Source organism: Vidua chalybeata, chromosome Z, assembly GCF_026979565.1.
Source record: "Vidua chalybeata isolate OUT-0048 chromosome Z, bVidCha1 merged haplotype, whole genome shotgun sequence".
Classification (NCBI taxonomy): Eukaryota; Metazoa; Chordata; class Aves; order Passeriformes; family Viduidae; genus Vidua; species Vidua chalybeata.
In genome coordinates, this window is record NC_071570.1 from 6791575 (window position 1) to 6816384 (window position 24810).

General features: G+C 39.7%; 1 protein-coding gene and 1 long non-coding RNA gene across 2 annotated transcripts in view; one reads left to right on the plus strand and one right to left on the minus strand.

Moving 5' to 3' along the window:
- The window catches only part of CELF4 (CUGBP Elav-like family member 4), a 696627-nt gene that overhangs the window by 122115 nt on the left and 549702 nt on the right, over positions 1-24810 (plus strand). The window lies entirely within an intron of this gene.
- LOC128782126 (uncharacterized) lies at positions 1693-4975 on the minus strand. The gene is made up of 3 exons (XR_008428656.1): positions 4861-4975; positions 4604-4732; positions 1693-1906 (listed from the first exon to the last, which is right to left on the minus strand). It is a non-coding gene; the product is annotated as an uncharacterized LOC128782126 (long non-coding RNA).

Sequence of the window (24810 nt, forward strand, 5' to 3'; positions counted from 1 at the left end):
CACAAGCTTTTTATGAGCTTTTCCATCAAAATTCTTGAAAGTAGGTGCATGGGAATGCATTTAGTAGGGTTTGAGGGGTGCCCTTTGGCTGCCTTATGGTATGTAAACATGAAGGTATTTTTTGTGGCTTTGTTCTTTAGCAAAGCAGCAAAAAATTTTCTCTTCATTTTAGTGAAATGCCTCATAAACATGAGCTTTTAAAGGGATAGGAATGGCAGATTTTTGACATATAGGGAGTTTGGTTTTTCCCCCCAGATCTTTGAACAAATGGAAGCAAAAGCATGAGAATGTCTTTCCTTCTCAGTCAGTCTTGTGTTCTCAATATTTTAAATTTTAACTTTCTAGAAGTCTTCATGGGGGTGGGGAAAACACTGACTTTTATTTTGCTGTTGCAATTGTTTTCTGTGCTCTGATCTCTAGACCTAGTCCCATTCCCAGTCACCTCAAATTCAGATTTCTGCAGGGTTCCTATTTTTATGAAAAGTACATGAAAGACAAACTTAAAAGTTCTGGTGACTTTGGAGAAACTTTGTCTTCTGACCTAAGGTTCATTTCTTATTTCTTATTCTTGCAGTTATTTCACAATTTCAAAAATTTAAATTCAGATCTAATTACAACTGATTTAATTGTCAATTTTTAATATACACATTTTCAGACTTAGATTTCAAAACCAACAATGTTCAAATATACGTATGGTGTCTTGGTTTTATTTGTTTTTAAACAGACAAAAATAAATATGTGGAAATGGTACATTAGGGATCAGTGGTCTAGTCCTTAATATTGCAAGAAAAATGCAGGAAGAGTTTCAGAAAGTGAACTGTCCTAAGTGATTAGAAATGGTGCTTCTGTAAGGTGTAAATTCCCCATAAATGTATTAAAGGATATTAACAATAAAGCCTAAAAATGATGTATGAATATTGCAATGAACTTTTTCATTGCTGATCAGGTTAATAGATGGGGTGAAGAAGAAGGCTAGTATGAGGCCTTCTAAAGGTCCTCAGGAGTTATTGCAGAGGACAAAAAGCAGCAAGATGAAATAGAGAAAATAGATATGGATAATAACCATGCTTCTGAACAGGTGCAGTTTTCTCCTGTGCAACAGAGGTGACAGAGTAATAGCAAGTGATAACTAAATTGGTGTTTCAGTAATTGCAAAGTCTTGGTCCATGCCTTAGCATCCTGCTGCTGTCCTTGGGTTACTCTGATGAGAAGACAAAGTAGTCTTAAATGAATATGCTTGTCTAATGGTCCAGCCCACAAAAAGATCATGGGGTTTTTGAATGCTGATAGGTTGCTTCACATGCTGTTCACCTGCAAGCAGTACAGGACAGCTGTAGCTAGTTCCGTTTCTGGAGCTGTCTTAAATGACACAATTTGCCATCCTGTATTTCTCAATAAGAAGACTGATGTCCAAAAAAGTTTCAACCATTGATTGACTGACTTTCTCTGATTGATATGTTTCTTTGGCTTGACATAAACAACATTTCCAGGGACATTATACCATGGATTGGTGTGGGGTGCCCATAGAAAGGATGGTGACCTTAATATCATGCCTTAATATCAAGCTCACTTCCACTCCTCCAGAAAAAATTCTGTTCAGCCTAGACTGAACCACCTTGTGTTTCACTCAGAAGCGTATTTGAGATGGGTGACTCAAATTGAAATCAATATGGGTCCATTGCAGATACAAGCTCTGGTTCCCTCTGGGCTTCATTTCCATGTGTGTAAAATGGTGAGATTGGCAACCTCTGCCTCACAGAGCAGGAGGACAATATACATTAAATCCTGAGAGCAGCTCAGATGCTGTGGTGATGGGAAGGCACACAAGGGCCAAGTTGCAAATGCTTCAGAATAAAATGCCAGCACGAAGAACAACTTCAGCACTGGAAGTAAGTCATCAGGGTATCTGCAAAGGAAAAAAAAAATTGCTTGAAAGAATCCCCTGAACAAATTAAATCTTGAGGCCTAAAGACAAAGGGAGAGAGAATTAATTTTTCTACAGATATGAAATGTTCTGAATCAGATAAGTCTTGTCATTAGAAAAGGCACTAAGCAGCAAATGTCTGGATAATACCGCCAGCTCCAAGCTTCTCTTGGAACCTCTAAATACATTAAATCCATAAAACTAAATGAAAGCAGCTGCAGTTTTATAGAAATAAAAGGCTCTCATATTAAAAAGCTAAGAGCTTACGAAATGAAAGAAAAAAATAATAATAAAATTAAAGTGGGGGAGGAGGAGAGTGAGAGAGAGAGAGAGAGAGAGGAATGAAAGTTAGAAACATAGGTTCCTAGGAAAGGATGATGCAAAAAGCTCTAAGTTAATATGTGAGAATCCTTCAGAGACAAAATAACATATTCAGTGCTCCGTAAAAAAAGAATAATAATTTTTTATTAAAATATTTTTTTGGCTTTAAAGATAGATTTTAGTGTAAAAATGCCATTTTGCAATAAAACCTTTTAGAGCATTGTGCCCTCTGAAATTCTGGGGGAGGCCCAGAGGGTTTATCCCTTTTCTCATTTCTGTTTCAGCTTTCTGAACTGAAACATTTTGACTTTCCACTTTGAAATGCTATTCTTCTACCTTTTTAAGTTACAAAAAAAGATAAGTCTTTTTGTCCCCCTCTTCTTATTCCTTAAACGCATCAGTGCTTAGAGATAGTCAAGCACATTTTGTGAGAAATTCTGCTGTTTCTTCTCTTTGTGGGAAATGGAAACAGGGTTTCTGTCCAGCAGTAATTCCTCGTGTCTTATGCATCCTTGAGGTTCTGAGAAAAGAATGAAACTGGAGGTGGGGGAATAGTGCGTGCAAAAATAACTTTCATTTGTATGCAAATTTTCTTTCATTAGGATTTTCAGTTCTTCTTTCTTAGATGTATTACAGCAGTGTTTGGAGGCCTGCTGTACAAACACATGAATTCTGCATTGCTAACATCTCTTTGTGCAAGAGCTGTTGAGCCACATCTGCTTGATTTAAGCAGAGCTGCCACTTGTTGTGTCTTTGCTTTTGCAGAGCTGTTAGAGGGGATTCATCTTGCCCCATCTACAGCATTTCAAAGTCAACTGTCCATGCAAGATTGGGCTGTCTTAGACCCATTTTATAGCCAGGAAAGGGACAGGAACCTTCAGAGACACATTGACCTTTGCCTGTTGGTCTGCATTGCCTATAAAAAGAAGTCTAGGTTGAATAACTCAAACTTGGAGTTCAGATCACTGACTCCCACTCTGTGATTCCTTAACTTGCTGGAACCACTCTCACCAGATGGATGCTTTCTGTGGAAGCTGTGCATCACAGGACTGCTATTTTGCCAGCTATTCAGGAAAATGTGCATGTGGGCCAGATGGCTAAAAGTAGCCTTGATGTGTGGTGTTTTAAGTAGGCCTTCTCCTGTTTGCTTTGTGTGTTTTTTTTAGGTTTTTAAAAGTTTTTATGACATGGAAAGGATGAAGAGGGAGAAGCTGATTGAACATCCTATTCATAGGAATAATTACTTTTGTAAGGCATTTGAAGGGAAAACAAAGAATTATTTGATTCCTACAAGGAGAGAGGCAAGAGCTGAGACAATGAGACATCAATGAATACATATTAAACCAGCTGCCCTTAAGTAGAGTATGGACTTGTAGTTAGAACTGACCTAAGCTCTCTTCCTGACTGTGTAATTGGTTTGATACAAGATGATAGTTGAAATGGGTAACATCTGTCTCCATTAGTCATCTTGAATAAAAGAAACAAAAGCTCAGATGTTACCACCGATGATTTCATGTACCAAACTTATTGACATTAATGAGGCCTTACAAATGTTAAAAAATAATGGTGATAATGCTGTGAAATCTTAAGCTGGATGCTACTTCTCAGCAAAACAAGTATTTTAAGTGCCATTATCCTTTAAATTCCTGTACCATTTTGCTTTTTACTTTGTTCTGATGTGTCAAGCCTGTGGAGCAATATTCTTTCCTAGTCCTCTTGCCTTGGCAGGAAGACACAAAGGGCAGGGAAAGTTGTGTGATTTATTCTAATTTTCCTTAGAACCTCTCTTGGTACGCTGAAACTCCAAGTGGGCAAACGCTCCCATCCAGGAAGGCAAAGCTTGTCAGATGTTACCATGACAACCTGAGTGTAATTAAGGCCCGTTTCAGCTGCTAACAGCTGTGTGCATTTTATCTGTCTTGAAGATTTTACACACACACATGTACACACACACACACAGATAAATATATATCTACATGGAAGTGTACTGTGAGGATATTTGCATCCATCTAGCTCTATGTAAACTCACACCTAAATTGCTTCCCCTATGTACTTCCATATTAACTGAGCTGAATAAAAAAAAAAGATTTGCGAAGATCTTTTTGTTCTTAAGGATGCTGAAGAACCAGAGCTTCTCCATTGCCTTTCCTCATACAGACACACATTTTTAATGAAGTGTGGGAAAATAAACATTCATAGCCAAGAAAAAGGAAACCTTGCATGAGGGTTAGAGTTTCCAGCATCTTTTCAGGTTGGTTATAGAGATTATAATTTTTGTTGCTATTAAGGAGGAAATAGGAGCTGTTTCCACTAAATATGTTTTACAAATGCATCAAGTTCTGAAATAAGTCTACTAACCTTTAGGTTACTCTTCCTTCAGGAAGCCATTCTCACGTACACTGTGTCTGCACTCAGGATGGTGTGTGCTGTGGTGGTCCTGGCACTCTGCTCCTTGGAGTGCCGTGTCTCCAGGCTGGGTTGGACCCCCTGCATCCCAGGGCACAGTCAGTGCTGCTGTGCCTGGTCCTGTGCAGTGCACAGCAGAGCTCAGGAGCTGCTGCAGGCAGTGCTCACACAGGAGAGGGAATGGGACCTGTAGGAATGGATACTCAGACCTGCTCAAAAATAGGGTGCCAGACTGATGTCCCTCGGTAGCCAACTGGGACAAGAACATTTTGAGAGCTACCTACAGCAGGAATGTTCACTGTCAGCCATGAGACCTCTTGAGCTCCCTAGCTTTCCCTGCCTGTGCAATAGGCTGCACTTGGCCTGCTTGGAGGATGTGAAAACCTTTTGTTGTGTCACAGTGGGTTACAGAATTGTCACATAATAAACAGTAGTTCAGTTGGTTGTGCTGAAGATAAACATGTTTGCTGTGAGTGTGGCTCTTAAAGCATGTGAGGTTTTGTGAGATGTCACATATAACTTGTCTGAAGCTGTGAATATATTAGATTCCCACTCAAGTTTAAATACACATCCTTCCAGCAGAGGAGTTTAACTCCTCATGGAGCCCACAGGGATACAGTAAAGCATGGGGAACTTCATAATTAATAAATTTATTTTCTAATATCTGTATAAATTGTCAGACATTACACCAGTTTCAGTAGAATCTGATGGCCAAGGGCTTAACCATTTATAGGAAAAAGAAGGAAGATGAGGAGGTAAAAAATGAAGGAATGCTTTTGGGAAAGACAGTTCACAAAGTAAATGCAGTGTAATGAAGGCAATGATGGCATTCAAAAGTCAGTAAACTCTGGACATATCCTCTAAGGCCTAGATTTTTTTGTTGTTGTTGTTTTTTATAATGTTCTCTAGGTTTGCACCTGCTATAAACCATACAAATGTGGATGTCCAGAGTGTGTTTAGCTGGCCTTTTGGCTTTGTTTTGGGTTTTTTGTTTTGTTTTTTTTTTTAATTATAATAATCTGAGCTGGTGAATACAGCTGCGTTCTCCTGCTCTTTCCCTTTGTGTGTGAAAAATTATAGGTGCCAAGGGATCCTGTGAACTTTCTGTTTTGGGAAGGAATCTCATTGCAATCTGCATTTTGGGAATGCAGAATTTCCCCTGAGTAAGTGAACAGGGTTATGTCCCTGAATGCTTTTTGCCTGGGGGACAAAGTAGAGGGAGGCTGCAGGCAGAGAAGCCAGAAGTGTGTGATTATGTCCATAAGGTCCTGTGTCTAAGGCACAGTTCTCAGAGGTCAGATAACTCTTTGCAGCTCTGTTCTTGAGTGCCTGGCTGCAGAAAGGCAAGTGATCTGGCATCACTTTGCTTGAAATTCTTTGTCTCAATCCTACACTCTCTTCTAGTCTCCTTGGTCATAGTGCTCCTCTTTCCAGTGATTGTGTCATGACACTTTTTTTTTTCTCCCTATAGGAGATGATTGCATAGAGTAAGTTGGGTATTTTGATTAAAAGATGCTTAAAAATCCATTAGAGAATGTGCTTCAATTGTGTGCATATGCCCACAGGCATGTGTAACTTGGCTCAGGCTTGGATACAATATTGGCCACATCCTAGGTGCAGGTATCTTGCACTGGGCACTGGTAAGGGTTTAGTTACAGCTGCAAAATAAAGTGGGAGTGGTGTGCTACAAGTTAGCCTGAACCCAGAGAAATTAAAACAGCTTGAATGACATGATATACCTTTAGTGTGGTCTGAATGATTCCTCAGAGAAAAAGATACATTCAGCATTTTGTGGTATTTATGTGAGGGAAGTGCTGTTCAGAGAAAAGGGTGAGATGAAGGTTTCATACAAAATAAATGGAATTTCATGGAGGCATTTAAAAGGGGAAAAAAGTTGGAATGGTGGGAAGATTGGGGTGAAAGGGAGTAGGAGACCTTTGCAGAGTATGGATCTTTTTGTTAGAGGATTTTGTGTGGGTTTTGATTTGAAGAATTCTGTGAATGATCAAAACATATTCTCCCTCCACCTGCACCCAGTCCCTTCCCCCCCACCAAAAAAAACCACCAAACCAAAGAAAAACTGATTATGAAAACTGTTAATTTTTGCTGAAATAATTCCAAACTCAAGATGTCAAAGAATGATTTTCAGGTCCAATTCTTACATGTGAAAAGCTCCAGTTCTTAATTTCAAGTTGGCATATGCTTTATCAGACTGGAAAATCCATCTCTGAATGGAAGCGGAAGAAATAATAAACTGGTAATTGGGATAATATGATACTAAGATTAGCTTCCTACATAGCTGCAATGCCTCAAGTCATTTTCTTGGGACTGTGATATACCCAGTTATATCCAAGATTATTTTCTCTTTATATATCTATATATATATTTATGATATACTTAAATCCCCCACTGATATTTTATAGCTGGGTAGCCATTTTGTGAAGCACAAAGTGAATGCCCTCAGAGGAAAACATCAGCACCACTACTTTTTGTGTGCCATTTTTGGCTTTGTGCTGCCCTTTTCTCACCCCATGAGAGGTGACACCATGAGGAAAGTGTTTCGCTGGCAGTTTGTATGGAGAAGTGGAGGAAGGTGAGGATGGGATGTGCAAGGGATAGAGAGGTCAAATATTTACAGAACTAGGTCACATTTTCCAAGCTCAGCTTCTGGATAGCAATCACAAAGAAAAAACTCATTCCTTCAGAAACCAGGATGTGCCCTGAATAAGGAGGAGTCTGTAAGAAAATGAAAAGCACGCTTATCACACAGTCAAAGGATCTACTTGGAACTGGGAGATTCAGCAGTTTAAATGTGCCTTTGGACTGTAAATAGACCCAAACCCCTATCTACCAGTCAAACAGACTCCAGTCCTTTTAAAAGTAAGATTTGCTTTAATTACAAAAGCATATTACCATTTATCACCACACTCTAATCCCTAACCATACACCTCCTTAGCCTCTCTTATCCACTAACTTTACTCAGCCTACCCTAACTGATATAAAACTACATCTACATATCAAATATATTCATGAACCTCTGTCAAAAAAAAAAAAAAAAAAAAAAAAAAAAAAGGAAATAAAAAAACAAACCCCTCTTCCCCATCAAGTGCAGGATTAAGCCAGCAGAGGTGTGATTTTGCTAAGTCTTGCTTTGCTAGTACTGAAGCTGCAGCTCACCAGAGGTGCCTGCATCCCACAGTAAGGGACAGGCACAGTCTCCCTGCCAGCCTTGTATGTGTAGCCCATAAATCCCTTTTCTTTCAGTGTGTAGGTGTTTGGTGTCACGGTGCTTTACGCATCTCCTCAGTTGCTGCCGAAGCTGCCTGAGGTCTGCTGCGATGGATCAGGGTTTTGATGTTGGTTTGCCTGTCTGTACACTTTGCTAATTAGAATAACAAAACTGGTAGCAAATCTTCAGGCATCAGCCATGCATTGCATCAATTAAAAACATCAAAAACAAAGCCTCTCCTGGTTTCTCTCCTTTCCACTTGATCTCTTACTCCATGGGATGATGTAACTGTTTCCCTAAGTCCTTCTCCTAATTACTGTGTTCCTTCCTTTCTCACTGAGCTTTCTTGCAACCCCAATTCTCTTCCGACATTTCTTTTGCTGCTAGGGGACACCACTACTCTAATAAGGAAAATCAAGCATTTTCTGAGTTTACGTACTCTGGCAGAAATATAAGCATATGATTTTTAATGAAATTTTTCTTCTCATTTAATTTGAAGCTGACTTTTAAAATTTTTTTAAGGTACCAATTTTTGCAGCATTTTCCCCTAAGCATAGATAAGTATTGTTATCTCAGTTGTGTGTGGGGTATTCAAGGCACACAAATTTGAATTAGATGAGCTCATATGTTCTACTGGATAAATTCTAAGCCACTGAGCAAGTAGGTTGATATCTTAGGACATTGACAAAACATGATTGTATGGAATTTAGATAAAACACCCTGAACATTAATTTTGACAGAGCTTGGATTCAGTTTTGAACTGTTAACATTTAAACTCACTTCTCATGTTTAACTGACACAGAAATATAAAATACTTCAAGGAAGACAGAGACATTGCCCTAAATTTTTTTTCTTAGGCAGTTTAGTATGTGCAAAACAAAGCAGAGGGATATGCCTCAGTGTAAGGATAATTCTTTGTGCAGAGTCTGAAAAATGAGATCATGGTATAAAGAGGCTATTTCCGCACTGATGTAATTTCTTTATGGGCTTCTAATATAATTGTTTATATTTCTTAGATTAATGCAAAAATAGAAAGAGTGCACTGAATATTTCAGGTGATCCATAAATCATACTGTGGGTATTTTGGTCTTGTCATCTTACTTTGTCCACCTTGAATTATATTGTGACACATGGTGGAAAAGAAAACACTTCAACACCAGGTGTACAGGCATGAATAGAGTCCCCCACCCCCATACACACACACAGACATTACATGTCCCAGAATCCAGACCATCGATATTTTGTCCTTTTTTCCTCCTATTTAATCTGTTGTATGTTTTTGATTTTGTTTATGAGTTTTTGCTGCTGCCAATAAAAACTGGGATGGAAAATCCCGTGACAGTGGCCAGTGCCTCCCCATCATGTCCTCCCTTTTGCTGACTCAGGCATTTCAGAGGAGCATCTCAAACACAGGGATGTTTCTGAGCCTGAACTCTCAGCCTTTTATGCCTCACTTTTCAGTCTCCTTGCTCTTCTTTCACAATGTTTGTTTCCTTGGCATCACATTAAAACATTGCTGGGACTTCTTTTGAAATCTCCCCATCCAACCACAGCAATGCCCCTATTTCCCTTTCCTCCTTCCTCTCACTCTCTTCATCTGTGAACACTCAGAGCTGCTGTTGGGGGAGTGAGTTGTACCAGGGCAAACTGCATTTAATTCAAGTCACTCCTTACACCTACAGAGCTGCCTTCCTGCTGTTCAGCATATGTTATGCATCCCCTCTCCGTGCCTGGTCCGTCCGCCTTGGCAATTTAATTCAAGTTGCACAGCATCATGCTTAGAGTCTCCAGTTTGCTCTCAAGTGTCAGCCAAGATGGCTGCTGTCATATTCACTTAAACATCCCATGTAGATGAGCCCTTTGTATGACAGGAGAAGGGATTTGGTGGGTCAAAACCAGCACGAACCAGGAGACGCAGCATTTCCTATTCCTAGCTGAGCTATCCTGACATTTCTGACCAGACTTCACATTCCACAAAGGACTGACTGCAACACCCACTTTCCTGATGAGCTTCTTAATTAATTATCTTCAAAGAAGTTTTGGGGGGGGTTTGATATATTGATACACAGTACTTGCAGTCAGCCCAAAGTAGAGATCTGTCTTGAAAATTTTGGAGAATGCTTTATTAAAAAAAAAAAAAAAAAAAAAATGGAAGCAAAGCAAAAGCCCCAAATGATTGCAGGACTTACAAAGAAAGCAGGGACCAGAAAAGGCAAAAAATGAGTAGTGTTAGTGCATCTGACAGTGTGTAACAGGATGCCTGTTCTTGCATCCTTTGGTTAAATCAACTCAAAGTTACTGTCTAGGAGGAGGGTAAAAGAAGGGGGGAGTGGAGGAGATAGAGGATGAAGGTGGATGGGGAACAGGGGGAAAGAAAGAAAAAGAAAAATCAATTGAAGCGGAGTGAGATTTTGTTTGCCAAGTTTCCAGCTGCTGCTCAGAGTGAATTTTTATGGCCAAGTTATAAACCTTTGAAAATAGGAGTTTCTAATGGAAATGCTGACAGACCCTTTATATGGTGACATTAACACTGGCCGCTCTGCAATTGTCCTTGCCTTCTTTTATTTATTTTCCTCTCTTTGTCCTTAAGGTCCTATCACACTTATTGTGATCCTGGTGAAGAAACAAAGAGAGGGAGGTCAAAATCGCTTAGAAACAGGAACTCTTTGTAAGCTGATGAAGCAGGTTGGGGAAGGGCAACTTCCCTGTGTGGGGACAGAAATGCTTCAAGTTATTGTACCCTCCCACCACAAAGCCTCTTGTGATGCAAAGTAGTGTTCAGTCTCTCAATATGTATTGTTTTATCTTTCGTCTTTTTTTTTCTTGCTCCCAGTAGCTAAATGTCATGTGAATGGTGTTGCTCTTTAGAACCAATTAATGAGGTAAATTTTTAAGCTAATAACAAAAGTGAGCTTGAGAGTAAAAGAAAAAAAAAAAAAACAACAGGAATTGTACCCTGTGTTTTCCTTTTGGTATTTTGTTTGTGTTTCAAATATTCAGGTCTCTTTCTCAGATAAAATTAAAGTAGTCTTTTAGGGGAAAATCAGTATTTCCTACCTCTTTATTGAGAAACTTGATTATATTTTTACAGGCTTTTGATTTACTTGAGAAAGTTTAACTTTCCTTGTGTCTGAATGGCCTTAAAATGAGTCTCAAGTTGTATTTCTGAAGGAGGCAGTCACCTCTGGGTTGCAGAAAAAAAAATGGTCAGGAATATGACCTTGTCCATATTTGCTACCACAAGCTTTTCCTTCATGTGTGCAGGTTGGGATGGGGAGCATCCAATGACCTGCAGAAAACAGGCTCTCTGTGGAGCCAGCAAAGGGGTTAACAGCTCTGAGGGCACCTGGGGACTCTGTAAAAGATGTGAAACTTTCCTGAAGGAAAGGGAGGAGGGGATGTGCAAGGAGGGAAATGAAGATGTCAGTCTTGGCCCTCTCATTTCCTTCTGCAACCCCTTTGACTTGCCAGACAAAAGAGAAAAGTTTCTGCATGACCTGAGATTTAGTTTGGTCTTATCATTCTTGGAGACATTAAGCATAAATAAGGTCTTTAATTGGAGAGGAGAAAAAAAAGCATCTCTGATCTTTTAAATCCTGTTACTTACCTTTTCTAGGCCTTGCTGATTCGACTTTCCATCAGCAAACTGTTTTGTCCACCAGTGTCCCGGCAGCTCTGAGGGGGTGGGATGTCACATTTGTGAGGAGAGGTTTCTTATGAACTGCCCTGCATGCAAAGCTCCTCCCTGCCATGGGGGGTGGGTCCCAGGCTGGCCCCAGAGTGAGAGAGGCAAGTGTAGGGTCACAAGATGAGCATTTGCAGCATCCCTAAGCATCCTCAGTGAGAAAAGGTGGTGACACCTTCTCCCAAGAGATGATGGATATCCCTCTCCAGTGAGGCAGCCTGTTTGCCTGGTGGCACCACTCTCTAAAATCTGTGTATCTGATCTTCAGGGTTTGTGCCCTGACTGGAGCCAAATGTACCTGCGGAGCATTTGGCCATCATTGGATTTAATAGATCTCAGTCATGCCTCCCTGCACTCCCCAGAAGGTGGAAGTCAAATACATGCCGCATGCTTCAGTGCTCTTCAAACACATGTTTAGCATCTTAACTTTATTTCTTGGTTTCCATTTTGATGGTACACAAAGGGTTTAATGTTTTCATTGTTATACACAGTAGCTTAATTTTTTTCCTTGTAGCCTCTGGGCTGTTGCACCACTGTTACGAGATCCCTCCTAGGAGCAGCAGGGCAGAAATGTTCTTTATTATGTGCTCGAATTTAACTTTTTTTTCCCTCTCCTCCCTTTGCTCCCCCCACAGTTTCGTTTGCCTCTCTGGTTTTAATTAGCCTTGCTTTTCCAATTAACATCCTGGTCTGCTGCAGTGAGGCCAAAGGAGGGAACCAGAAAGGCATGGCAAGAACCCCCTTTTCTGAGAAAGACTCATGGCTGAGGCTTGGAGACTGAATTTTCCCAAGGTGGAGCTGCATTGACTGATTCTTAATAAAAGGAGAATTTGGGGCCCAGCGGCACTGTGGGTTTGTAACAGGCATTGTTCCTTGAAAATATTAAGCTCAGTAGGAAGCACGTTCCCCCTTGGCCTCTCCTAGTCTCAGGTAGTGATATGGAAACTATCATCACATTTGAACCCCTTGCAACCTGTCCCTAGGTGGTAATGCTTTATGAATACCACTGAGCAAGCAAAAAGAAGAAAGGAAACAGGAAAATAAAAGATTAAAAGCAAAACCTTTTGGCTTGTCCCCCAGCACAATCAACTTGGTATTTTCAATAAACTAAAACAAAAAAAAAAACAAAAAAAAAAAAAACAAAAAAAAAATCCCCAAAAAACCAACAAAAAAATTTGGGCTGAGCAAATCCTTTAATTGGGACTTAAAGATTTTCTCAGACATTTATCAGAAGTGTCAAACTGCTGTCAGTGCACCACCTAATGTGATACATTTAGCCTGTCTAGCCTGGCAATTGCTTTCAATTAAGTGAGTCTGGATTTTTCTCCCTGATTTTCCTTCTCCTACACATATCCAGCAAATGGTGGGGTACAGGCATTGTTGAAGTGTGATCCCCTTGTCCAGCAGGCCTCCCAAACTGGCTCTAATCCTTCCATAAAGGGTCAGAGCAGATCACAGCCAAGGAAAAGGGGCCTGGATCAGCCTTGTTCCCTGGGGTGCAGTGTAGGGAAAGGTGGTGATGGTGACTTCCTTCCAGTGATGCTCTGTCCAGCTTTCCTTTCTCAATCCAAACCATTTCTCTGGCTGATCTGCAGTCACAGAGTTCTTGATCCAGGTGTGGCTTAGCAGGAATCAAAGCCTTCCAAGAAAGAATTGCAGGCGCAAATTATATGCATGCATATTTGTATTCAGATCGGGTGTGTTTGCATGATATTTCTAGATAAATAGCATCATGTAAGAATATCCCTTTCTAGAGAATATTTTTGGTCTGATACAGCCAATATCTATTTATTGGCACAATCAAAGTTCAAAAAATGGCTTTGATAAAGACAGAAAATCTACCTGAATATGGACAAATTAACATTCTAGAGAACACTTCTCCACCAGTGTTCTTGAACAGACTAAACTATCAGAGCTTTAATTTTTTCTCTGTCCCTCTTCCTGTCTTGCTCATTTTTCTAGCTGTGATCATGCATCCTTAATTCCATTCAGATTTCTTTCCTTTGCGAAGATGGTATTAAATTAATAGCTTTGCTGGAAATAAAAAAAAAAAAAAAAAAAAAAAAAAAAAAAAAAAAAAAAAAAAAAAAATGTAGCCAATATGTAAAGTACCTGGAGATTTAGCACTTTGCTGAAGAAATTAATAATTACAACAATATGAGTCTCATTGCTTTGCCCAACCCACCAAAAAATTAACAAGTCTCTTCCCCTCTAGAGATAAAAATCTTATTTAGATCTGTCAGGAATATAGTTTGGTTGCCTTTGCAATATCATTGTCAATGCAGGGACAGGGGGAGGGAAAGAACATTCTGTGTAATGTAATGGATTTTGAATCTAAATATTTGATCACATCATTCTCTGCTGAGATTTTATTTTTCCTTATCTACTTCCAATTTATTTTACCCTCTTCCCTCTAGGATGGTGTAGCTTTAGTCACACTTCCATAAGAGCTCTGTGTTAGACCCTGGATTCAGCCCTGGAAGGGTTATTATTAATAGTGATGTTTCTCAGTAAACTTGCCTCCCAAGGTTGCTCTAGCCAAGATTGTTTAGAAAATTCCACTGGGATACTTGTAAGGGACACCTTGGGTCTAATGTACTAGCATTTAATGGACAAATCTATTTAGGTCCCTGTGTTAATATAAAACTGTTTTGTTAGTTGTGAAGCAGGCACAAAGCACTACTAATAACAGCTGTGAAACAGAGCTAATTTGAGCATCAGTGGCCACCTGAATATTGGAAATTCAGGGCACTCTTAAAGTCTCTCTGTTCTTGATGAATAAAATTAGATTGACATAAATTTAATTATTAAAACAGAAATTCTTACTTCCAATGGAATTTCTTTTTCACTTCTTTGAAAGAAAAAATTACATTTTTCTTGAGAGAAGAGCACAATTTGATAGGGGAAGTATATTCCCTGATTTTATATGGCTTGTTTTGGAAAGCTGAATTCAAAAGGATTTGGAGCCTGTGCTAATGTGATAATGGCAATATTGGTGCTATTAATTTTGTGTTTCACTCTGTCTTGTCCTGCCATGTTGCAGTCTTAGGACTGAACAGATTTGTCTCCTGCTCTGTGGGGAGCTGTCAGCCAGATGATCTCCCCAGCTCAGGGTGCTGCTTATTTTCCCTGGTAAAGTGTTGCAGTAACCAGAGCTGTCACAGAAGTGGGGAGTCAATGGAGATTTCTGGGTAAAGAGAGGTGGTTTGTAGTGTCAGCATTGCAGCTCCCAGGGTGGGATGAAATTGTGTCAGATTCCAGCCAGGTCCCCAGATTGTCTTGGTGTGACAGAGAGAAAGGAGGGTACAGAGAGCAGGGAGGAAGAGGCAAAGAGAGACACCAAACTGTGATGCAGCCACTTTCTTCCTATCCCCAATTGCCTGTCTCTTTGTCTAACTCTTTTTAAAATCACATTTTCCACAGCTCACAAAAGTGGTCTTGTGTCCTTTTCTTTCCACATTGAATAATACAGTGGTTCTAGGTTTCCTTCTTGGAAGACTAATCCTCACGTGCTTGGTTCTTGTCCAGAATCTGGCCTAACAGTCAATTTGTATTCACTGTGGGAGGGGAAGTCATGACTCTATGTGGAGGAAGTGTGGGGCGAAAAAAATAGAGGGCATTTTTTCTGGAATATTTTGGAAAGAAACCTTGTGGAAGGGCAGAAAGTTACAGATGATTTAGCGTTTTTTTCTCAGGGACAACTGGGTGGAGGAAAGTTTTTGGACAGCAGGAAACCAGGGAATGGTGGTATGTGATGCTATGTAGGTGTTGGATAGCAACACAGCAAGAAACAGCACAAGGAGCAAAAGGTCATTTGACCATCGCATCTCCTGTGTCTTCACTGCTGTGCTTTTAAATGATGCATTGCTTTGGTTTTTCTTCCTGGGGCCTGTGGTGGATAATACCAACAGCTTTTGTGCTGCCCTGGTATCCTGTGTGCACCAGGGTAGCTCACTCTTGCCGTGACCCTGTGAATATCACTTTCAGTGGCACGGATCTGTCCTGCTGCTCTTGACTCTGCAGTGCCGTGCAGGCTCTCCTGTAACTGACAGGTGCATTTCTCGGGGGACTTATTTGTCAGCCTGGAATTCCCCTTCCCCTGCTTTAGCAAAAACCTGTCGACGCGATTAGCATGGGGACTGCTGATTCACCAAGTGGGAAACAAGAGGAGATTGTTTATTTGCTAATGTCAGACGTCAGTTCAAGGTAATCTCTGACCCTTGGTCAGGTCTCAGGAAATGAAGCTAAGTGATACCTTGGCCAGTTTACTTTGACAGAAGAACCAAAATATTGTTATAAACTACATAGAGATTAAAAAGGAAAAAAAGTATGGAAAAAGCCTTCCAAGGGGGAAAAATTGCTAGCAAGGAATCTCCAGTGTATTATCTTTTTGAAGGTATATTCATCCACCTTTGTGACTTTTTACTTAAAAAATAACCTCATCTTAATCAAATCTTGTTCAATTTTCAAGGAGAAGTGGAAGATGATATAAAAAAAAACCAAAAAACAAAAACCCAAAAAAACCCCACCAAAACAATGGAAAGCCTTAGTGCTAACTAAGTTACTAAGTTGGGTAAAAAAGTGTGTATAAATTACATTGCCAAAAGACCTTACTGATGGCAAGTTTGTATCTCCCTAATAAAATAATGTGAAAGGTGTTTAATTTGTGGAATAAATTAATGGTTGGCAGCATGAAAAATCCATACAGTACACAATATTCACCAACCCTCTCCTCTGTTGAATTCCATATCCAATATTGATAATGAAAAAATTATTCTGGGCTTTTAACAGTGGCTAATACTAAGATTTTACAGAGCTGATTACATTTTCATTATGCCTGCTCTTTACATCAACTGGATGAGACTGGATATATTTTTAAGTCTGAGCCAGAAGATGACTGAATTCTCTCCCTAAAACCCCTCTGATTTTAAATTGTTGCCTAAAGTAGGGTCTTAATCAATCGTTGGTGAAAATGACTGGGGAGCAGCTGCCAGCCTGATCCAAACCTCAGGAATCTTTATTGGAAATCCTTAACTCTATTATGAATGGTCCATGAAAGCAAGTAGCCTGAGATTTTCCTTCCCACTTAAAACCCACACAAAGGGACTAGGAAACAACATCTCAGGGTCAATTTCCAATGGAGGACAGTGTTAATCTCTTAAGAAGTGTTACTCACACTTCATTTTTTTTCATGTCTCTGGCCATTTACATATACTCCTGACTCACTGCCTTCCTGTGATACCTGTGAATGTGCAGCCCTTAAAGTGGAGCTTGGTCTTGGTAACCCTCAAACAGAACCTTCCACCACATCAGGTGGGAATAGAAGAGCTCTTGGGCAGATACTCAGTGGCAGAATTTGAGATAAATGAATCCTTGTCTGCTACAATTCCCTCCTAAATACCCTTGCTAGCATCCTGGTGAGATGAGTCTCCATTTCTGGTCTGATGATAGAAACAGATGATCTTTTAATAGTTCCAGTGGTGGGAATGCTGTTTCCTTGTCTTCCAAGGAGGAGTTTAGAAACCAACAGGTAATTAGCAGGAGCAGCTGTTCATATGAATAGGCCTATGTCCAGCTTTCCCCTCTTCAACTGCTATGCTCTGTGGAAACAGGGAAAAATGATATATCAGTGCAAGGGCAATTTCATTTCATGTTCTTTTTCCTCTCCTCCATCATTTACAGTAGTTCCAACAGTACTGATGTGGTAGCAGGTACCACTTAAAGCTGAGACCTGCAAAAGAATGAGACCCTTGACATTTATGTCAATGGATTCAGAATTTATCATTTCTGTTACACTATACAGCAGCTAAGGTTTTTGTGATCTATTTTTTGAAATTCAGAATTCTAAAATTTCTGTTTGCAATGGTAGTTTTGTTCAGAAAATATAACTAAGTGGGTTAAAACAATCTGTTGCATAGACAGCTTCAAATAGAAGAAGATAAAAGTAAATTTTTTAGAGTTCTTTTGGGGGTTTTTCTGCTTTGGTGTCTTCTATGTCAACATTTTGTGAGGCGGGTGGGAAAGGAAAGAAATACGCTAGAGGCTTCAGTATAAATTAAGACGTGCTTTCCAAATCATTAAAGGGAATTGTTAATATTCACAGACACTTCCAGGGGTCAGTTCAGCCTACCTAGGATCTGAATTGCCATCTGGCTATGCCAGTCTCTGCTCATTCAATACATAGTGAACTTAGGGACTAGACTCCTAATACTAGGATGCTATTTCCAATTTTGTATTAATATTCTACTCAGATGTGGAAGATTGTACTTCCATTAGAATCATCTAATTCAGAGGGTGTTTTTTTTTTTTTTTTTTTTTTTTTAATGTGAGCTGCTGCCTTGTCAAAAGGAGTTCTGCTGGTGATGTAGTAATTCAGATTGTAAAGTTATGCATCAATAATTGCATGTTGGGCTCCATGAGAGGCAGGACCCTGCAGGGTTAAGCGTCTCATGAATGTGCAGAGATGTCCTTTGCCTTTGGGAGTTTTCCAGTGTGGGGAAGGAGCTGAGAGGGATGGCAGAGAATTGGGGTAAAGGAAGGCTTGTTCACCAGCAGCCAGCAGTACAGCTGTGAAAACAACTGGTGATTCAGCCTTGTGTCTTTGACTGTCGGCCCCTGATTCACTCCAGCTGAGGTGTCAAGTTAGGAGCTAATCTCCTTCAGTTCACTCTGCAGTCAATGAAATCTCTTGAAGCGTTTCTGAAGGACAGGTTACTTAAGAGCTTGAAGTTAATGAGATAAATTGAACAGTTGGTGCCCCTTTAAGTTGCTGTCACTTCTTCCCATTGAAATCTCCAACGTGCATTTGGTATGGCAGCATGACAAATCCCAGGAAACAGTAATGACGACTTCAGTCTCTCCAACACCAGTTAGCCAATATAATATAAAAGTGTTAGTAATATATGTTGTATTTTTGGTTAGATATGCTATTTCTCTAGCTGGGAGAGGTGCTCCATGCAGAGCCCCATCAATAGCTCTGGAAACCATACTCAGTGCTGCTAATTGGATCCTCTGCATTTTCTAAATTGAAGGAGAAATGCTGGAACTGAGAAAGAGGCTGGAGCACCTCTTTTCCCTATTCACTCTGCAGCACTTCTGCAGCTGCAACCATTGTTTTTCCAAGTAATTTCCAGGAACCCAGACAAAGGAGATTACATGATCACTACAGTGGCCTCTCTGAAGAGACAGAGTGATTAAATGTGTTGATTAGAAATTTGCTGCTCACCTCTGTTAGCAGTGGCGTGGATCAAAAAGTCATCTTCAGGTGAAAAGACAAGACAAAACAAAACAAAACAAAAGCTGCCTTTTGAGAAGAACTGTGAGTACATTTCTGTCAAATACTTACAAGACTATAGCGTAACTAACAAGTGGGCAATAGTTGAAGAGTTTTCTAGGTAAGTAATTTACCATATAAACACCAGATTTAGATGTTTTGTGTCTATCCCATGGACAGACATTGTGGTGGCCACTGCCTACTCTGCTGCTACAGATACTCAAGTACATCAGCTGTCCTAGCTCTCAGCAAGTTTTTGGCCTTCATCTCTTCTGAACCACCTAGCAATATGGTCAAATTGTAAATTACCTTAGTTTTCCCTTGAAGAAGAAAGTCTTTTTTACACTGAAGTGTAAAATTGTTTTAAAATTGATACACACTAAAGTGTATGTTTAGAGTTTTCTGCTGTCCACTGCAGGAACATGGCTTATGTGGGATAAAGAACTGAGAGGAAGAGCTCAGGGTCCCTGCAGAACCCACAGAACACAAGAATTTGATGTCCAACACAGGAGGGCTTCTCCCTTTTTCAGCATATAATGGATGGTAGAATAGAGAAGACTGGTTGTTGCAGTCCAAAGCACAATGCATTGTGTGTTTTCTCAAATTTGTAAAATCTAGAAATTTACAAATCTCAAATTTGCAAAAATTCTAGAAAATTTCTAGAAATCTTGAAAAAAAATCTAGAAAACAGGTACATATTTTCAAAGTACTCATTGGCAAGGGTTGAAACTATTTTGCTTAGGTGTTGTGATCTGTTATGCTTGTAGTTCTGTAATCATTCAGTAATACACAATGTCTGTTTTGGATGTTTCTCAACATATGGAGACAAAATCTACACCAGCAGTGAGAATGTTTCATATACAATGTACACTTCTCATTTTTCATTCTTGTTTATCTTCCCCTGATTTTGCTCCTTGGAACTCAAATTGTAAGGTGTTGAGGCATTGCAAGTGTGTTTTCATGGTGGGGTTCCAGAATGATCCAGAGGGATGTGCAAGCTAGCATATGATGCACATTAAATTTCCTCATTTGATTTACAGGTTCTACAGAAAACCTCTGATGAAAACAAGATTTCAAACCTTATTTTCCTGTGTCCCAGTGATCTAAGAGCAGAGTTGGACATTTTAGTTAATTTTTTAGCCTATCAAGAGTGTGTGGGCTAAACTAATCAGGGTCAGATTTTATGGACATTCTAGATAATAATAGGATGTGAAATGTCATACTGGGATGTTTATCTCTCCAGAATATTGCACTTTTTTGGCCCTAGGAGGCCTCTGTCTCAAAGAAACTTTGCCATTCAGCTACCTGTGAATAAAATATTCTTCTCTAGGTCAGCAGAGCACACCATGAGCTTTTGAACAAGACCAGACTAAGTTTGGTCCCCTTGGCCACTGAATAATTGAGCAGACAGGAGATGTCACAAAAAGTGACAAAACAAAACTTTTGAGGCTACTGTAATTTTTGTTACACTGCACAAGAAAACCATGTTTTACTTGAAGAGTTTCATAGAGAAAAGAGAGGTGCAGAATTTTTTATTTCTCCAAAGGTTCCTTAGCAACAATACTTTTTGCTTCCATTTTGGTACCACACCTATAGGCTCAATCCCTCACCAATGCAAGCCCACTGAAACTGGGGATGAAGCTGCCCCCCACAAGATAAACTCCATTTGTCATGGCAGGTCTGAGTGTGGCCTTTTGAACCCACTGTGTATGGCCTTAGGCTCTTCTGTCTTGAAAGGAGCTGTATTTCCATCTGAGGCCTACAGAGACTTTTTCATCCTAGACAGGACTCAGCCCTCCTTGCTTTTGTGATGCCTTGACTTTTCCTGTTGCTCTGTGTCTGCACTCCTGACACTGCTTCCTAGTGCTTCACAGACAAGGCCAGGAAGAGCCATAGCTATGTATAATGATGCCACTGCTTGCAAATGAGGCTCAAAAGCTTCATAAGTGTTTAGAAAGTATGCCAGTCCTAGAAAATCAGTGTGTGCAACAACAACTTGATAAGTACACAGGTGTATCGGAATCAGAAGAGTAGTGTCAGGATTCAGGAGCTCCTAATGTATGCAGCTTGACCATCCAACCAGTGTAACCAGTTATTTTGTTTTAAATTGTCATTCATTTTTCCTACTCATATTTTTAATCTATTTGCTTTCTATATTTTTCATTTTTTAAAACAAGTGAGTGAAATGAGAGTAAATTTTATTATAGTGTAGATAGAGGTCAAGAATCTACATCTTTGAAATCACCACAATACTTTTTGGATTCTCTCTTAAGATTGGGTTTCTGAGAACATGAGTCAAAAACATTTTTACTGTAGCTCTATTTTCCATTCTTGTCTTTTTTCAGTTTGTTGAACTGACTAGACAAGTCCTTCTCTCTCTCTCTCTATCTCTCTCCCTCTCTCTCCCTCCTCTTCTGGAATAAGCCCTCTCAAATGTATTCGTTTCCTACAAAGCTAATGAAAATAAGGCTGTGGATAGAGGAGGGAAAGCCTGATTCTCACTGAGGGAAAAACCTTAGTTGAGATTAAGCACATTACTTTGACAGCAGAGATTCCAAACTGGGAGGAAGGAGGAAGACTGGAAAAAATAATGTGATTTCCTGGCTATTTCCTCCTTCAGAAAGGTAACATTATTTAAGTAAACAATTAAATTAAAAAAAAAAAAAAAAAAGGTATAAGTGTAAGAACTGTATGTTAATTTTGGATCAAAAAGTCACACTTTTCACCTGGATGACCAATTTGGCCTAGCTATTATCACAGACCAGTTCTAAACCAGGACTTTTTTGTAAGCATTTATTCTAGGGAAAATCATTGCACTTTCCTCAAAACTCCCTGGGGCCCATGAAATGGAGAGAGGGGCAAGCAATTTACTGGCACAGAAAAATACTATTGGAGCTGCATATGAAATTATTTCCTTCTTTTCAAACAAATTGGGATTGGTGTCACTGACCTGAGAGTCCTGCAGAAGTGTCTCCCACAGGACCTGAACCTGCAGTGGGTTTAGGCAGCCGTGAGACCAGGAACCCAGCAGTTCTGCACAGAGCTGTGGGACAGGAGCCCACACAAAACTGCAGTGAGGGATTTTTGGAGACCCTTGTAAGGGACAAACCTGTACATGTAACTTGAGCACAGTCCAGTGTGGTCCCATTCACCCAATATGTCCTTCTCAACCTATCCCCATCCAAACGAATTAGCTTTTCTCTAGGAGCTGCTGGGTCCTTGTGCATCCCAAACCTTCACAGAGACCAAATCTGATGATCTGACCTGAGTACAAGATACCCTTCACTGCAGCAGGGCTGCCAGGCTATTCCTGCCATCAACAGAGCTATCCATCCAATCCTTACTGGTAAATTGGAGCACAGATCACATGCTTTTTCAGGATAATGATGATATAAGGGAGTACAATCCATGGGTTGCCACTGCAGCAGCTCCAGGCAAGAACAACCTCTGCTATTCAAACAAGAGGGAGGAAGAAAGCTTCCAGAATTCACCTAGTCTTTGCCCATCATGAATGATCTTTCTCCTCCTGGCTTCAGGCTTCATTGTCAATATCAGAGCCAGGTACTGCTGCTACTGAGACTTGGTAAGCCTCATGTAGCACAGCTAGTTTTCCCTTGCTTACCTTTGACTCTCACAGGTAGAGTCAAAGATGAGAAAATATCTCATGTTATTCTGAAAGCCTCTGTCCCTCAGCTGTCTGCCCAAGCAATGCAGCACCAGCCTGCCTGGCAGGGAATATGGTGCAGGATCTTGTGACTTGTTGAAAGAGACAATATATCATCAATTCGAGTCTGCCTTGTGCTTTTGTTGGAGCAAATGGGAGCTTTGTCTCTAATTTTGTGGAGAGCAAAGTCAGGGCCCTGGTCAACAGAAAATAAACCTTTTAAACAAAAAGGAGTAAAATGTGAAGATGGATTTCTTTTTATCAAAGTTAAAAAGTACTATTTGGAGAAAAGTATTTGAATTATGACACTGAAAGTCACCTTTCAAAGAGCTTTCTAAATAGATTTGTGTTTTCCCTTCGGAAGTTCACTGCTGAAAGTTAAGAAATCCCCAATAAACATGAAAATTTATTTACAAAGTTATAGGCATGGATATGAAGCATAAAATGAATATTTAATATACAAGAGCTCTTGCTTAATATTTGTGCAATTGATTCTTTTTTCTTTTTATTATCCCTGTCATAATGATCATTGCTTATTTCACACTGAAATCTGTTTCTGATGGTTAGTTCTAAGCAGATACTTTTTCTGTGATTAACATCGTTGGACATCTCATTACAGGAAATCAAAGATTTTGATCTTAAATACTTTTTGATAATTAATTTGATGTTTTATTGAGTGGTTTTGGCTATGTGATAGGTGCAGGAGACAAATTCTGCATTGTATGACACCGCAAAAAACTTGGGCTAAATAACTTATCACAAAGAATATTTACCATTTGGAAAAAAAACCCAGCAGCTATATTTAGAGTAAAGTCTCTCTAACTAGATCTTCTGTAATGTGCAATTTAAGATTGACATGCCATCTAATCTATTACAGTGGATTACACCACTTTCCTTACTGCTGCATTCAAATATTGAGCCTAGTTTGAAGTATTGATTCAGCTGTCTTCAGCCACTAGAAATATGACAGTTTATACCAGCTATCTGGTTAGTAATGTCTCCATAAAGTGATACATTTAAAAAATACATGCTTAAAAATAATACTTTAATTTTTGCTTGCTTCTTAAAAATACCATCATGGTTGTCATTAAATGAAAATAAAATGCTCTACTTCTGAAGGACAAGCTTTATAATTTTTCTTACTGCACACGATCAGGTCAGATGTAGAGTCCTTGTGCAGCTGATACTCTTTTTACAATCAATGTTGTAGACATCCTCATTTTATTTTGATTTTTAAACAATTTTTGCTCAAGGAAGCTTTGCATAATTGGACCTTTATTCCATCACTGTGCTGGTTCAGATCTGAGCTCTCACTCCAAAAGAGCTAGTCTGTTTAAAAGCTCCTGTGTGTCAAAGCAGGGGAGGAATTAGGAATTATTCATACAGCAACAATGAGATTTCAAGGCAAAAAAAAAAAAAAAAAAAAAAAAAAAAAAGAAAAATCCTGCCTTAATTTTGGTGAAGTGGAGGTCAAGCTGATATTCTGACCCAAAGACACTCTGCCTGCCCATGGCTCATGTCTTCTGTAGTTCTTCTGGCATCGTGTCTTGCTTCAAGCTTCCCTCTCTCCCACCTTACAGAAGATAACCCGGAGTCTGAGGGACAGAGACACCACTGAAGGGAAAATCTCCTGGGGGTGACACTATGCTAATACCAAATAAATAACAACATTAAACCCAAACTTGTTAGTGGGTAGGTCATACAGCCAACCCTTTTGGGACGACTTCTTGATGCTGGAGGGAAAAGAATATGAATCAACAGGCAGGACAGAGACCCTGCTTCTGCTGAATGACTCATTCTGAGAGTGAATTGTATTCATTAGCATAGTATCACCCATTTAATTGCCTCTGTGGAAAGAAAGGGCTTCAGTTTCCTCTCTTCCTCACATGACCTTCTTCAAAGTTATTGTAGAAAACCACTTGGAGATCCAGCACCAGCTCTGTTGCTTTCCTGCTTTTCTCTTTTTTGTTTTTCAGTGTGAGAATAAATGCTATTTGAAACCCAAGTCTTTGTAGGCTACTTACTCTCTATCCTATTTAATTGCCTATATCATGACTACATTATGACATTCTAATCAGGTTTCCACATCACACCCATTGCTGCTGAAGTGACTTTTATTTATTGTTTCTTCCCTTCTCTCTTGTGCCCTCCTTCATAAGAAGGACATTGGGGCTATCTGGGAAATGAAATGACTCACTCGGTGAGAAATCCATTTGTATCAAAGAGGAAGGGCAAAACAGATTTGCTCAGTTGCTTGCAGAATGTGAGGGCAAACCTTCTTGGTGGTTTTCCAGTATCTTTCCCTGTG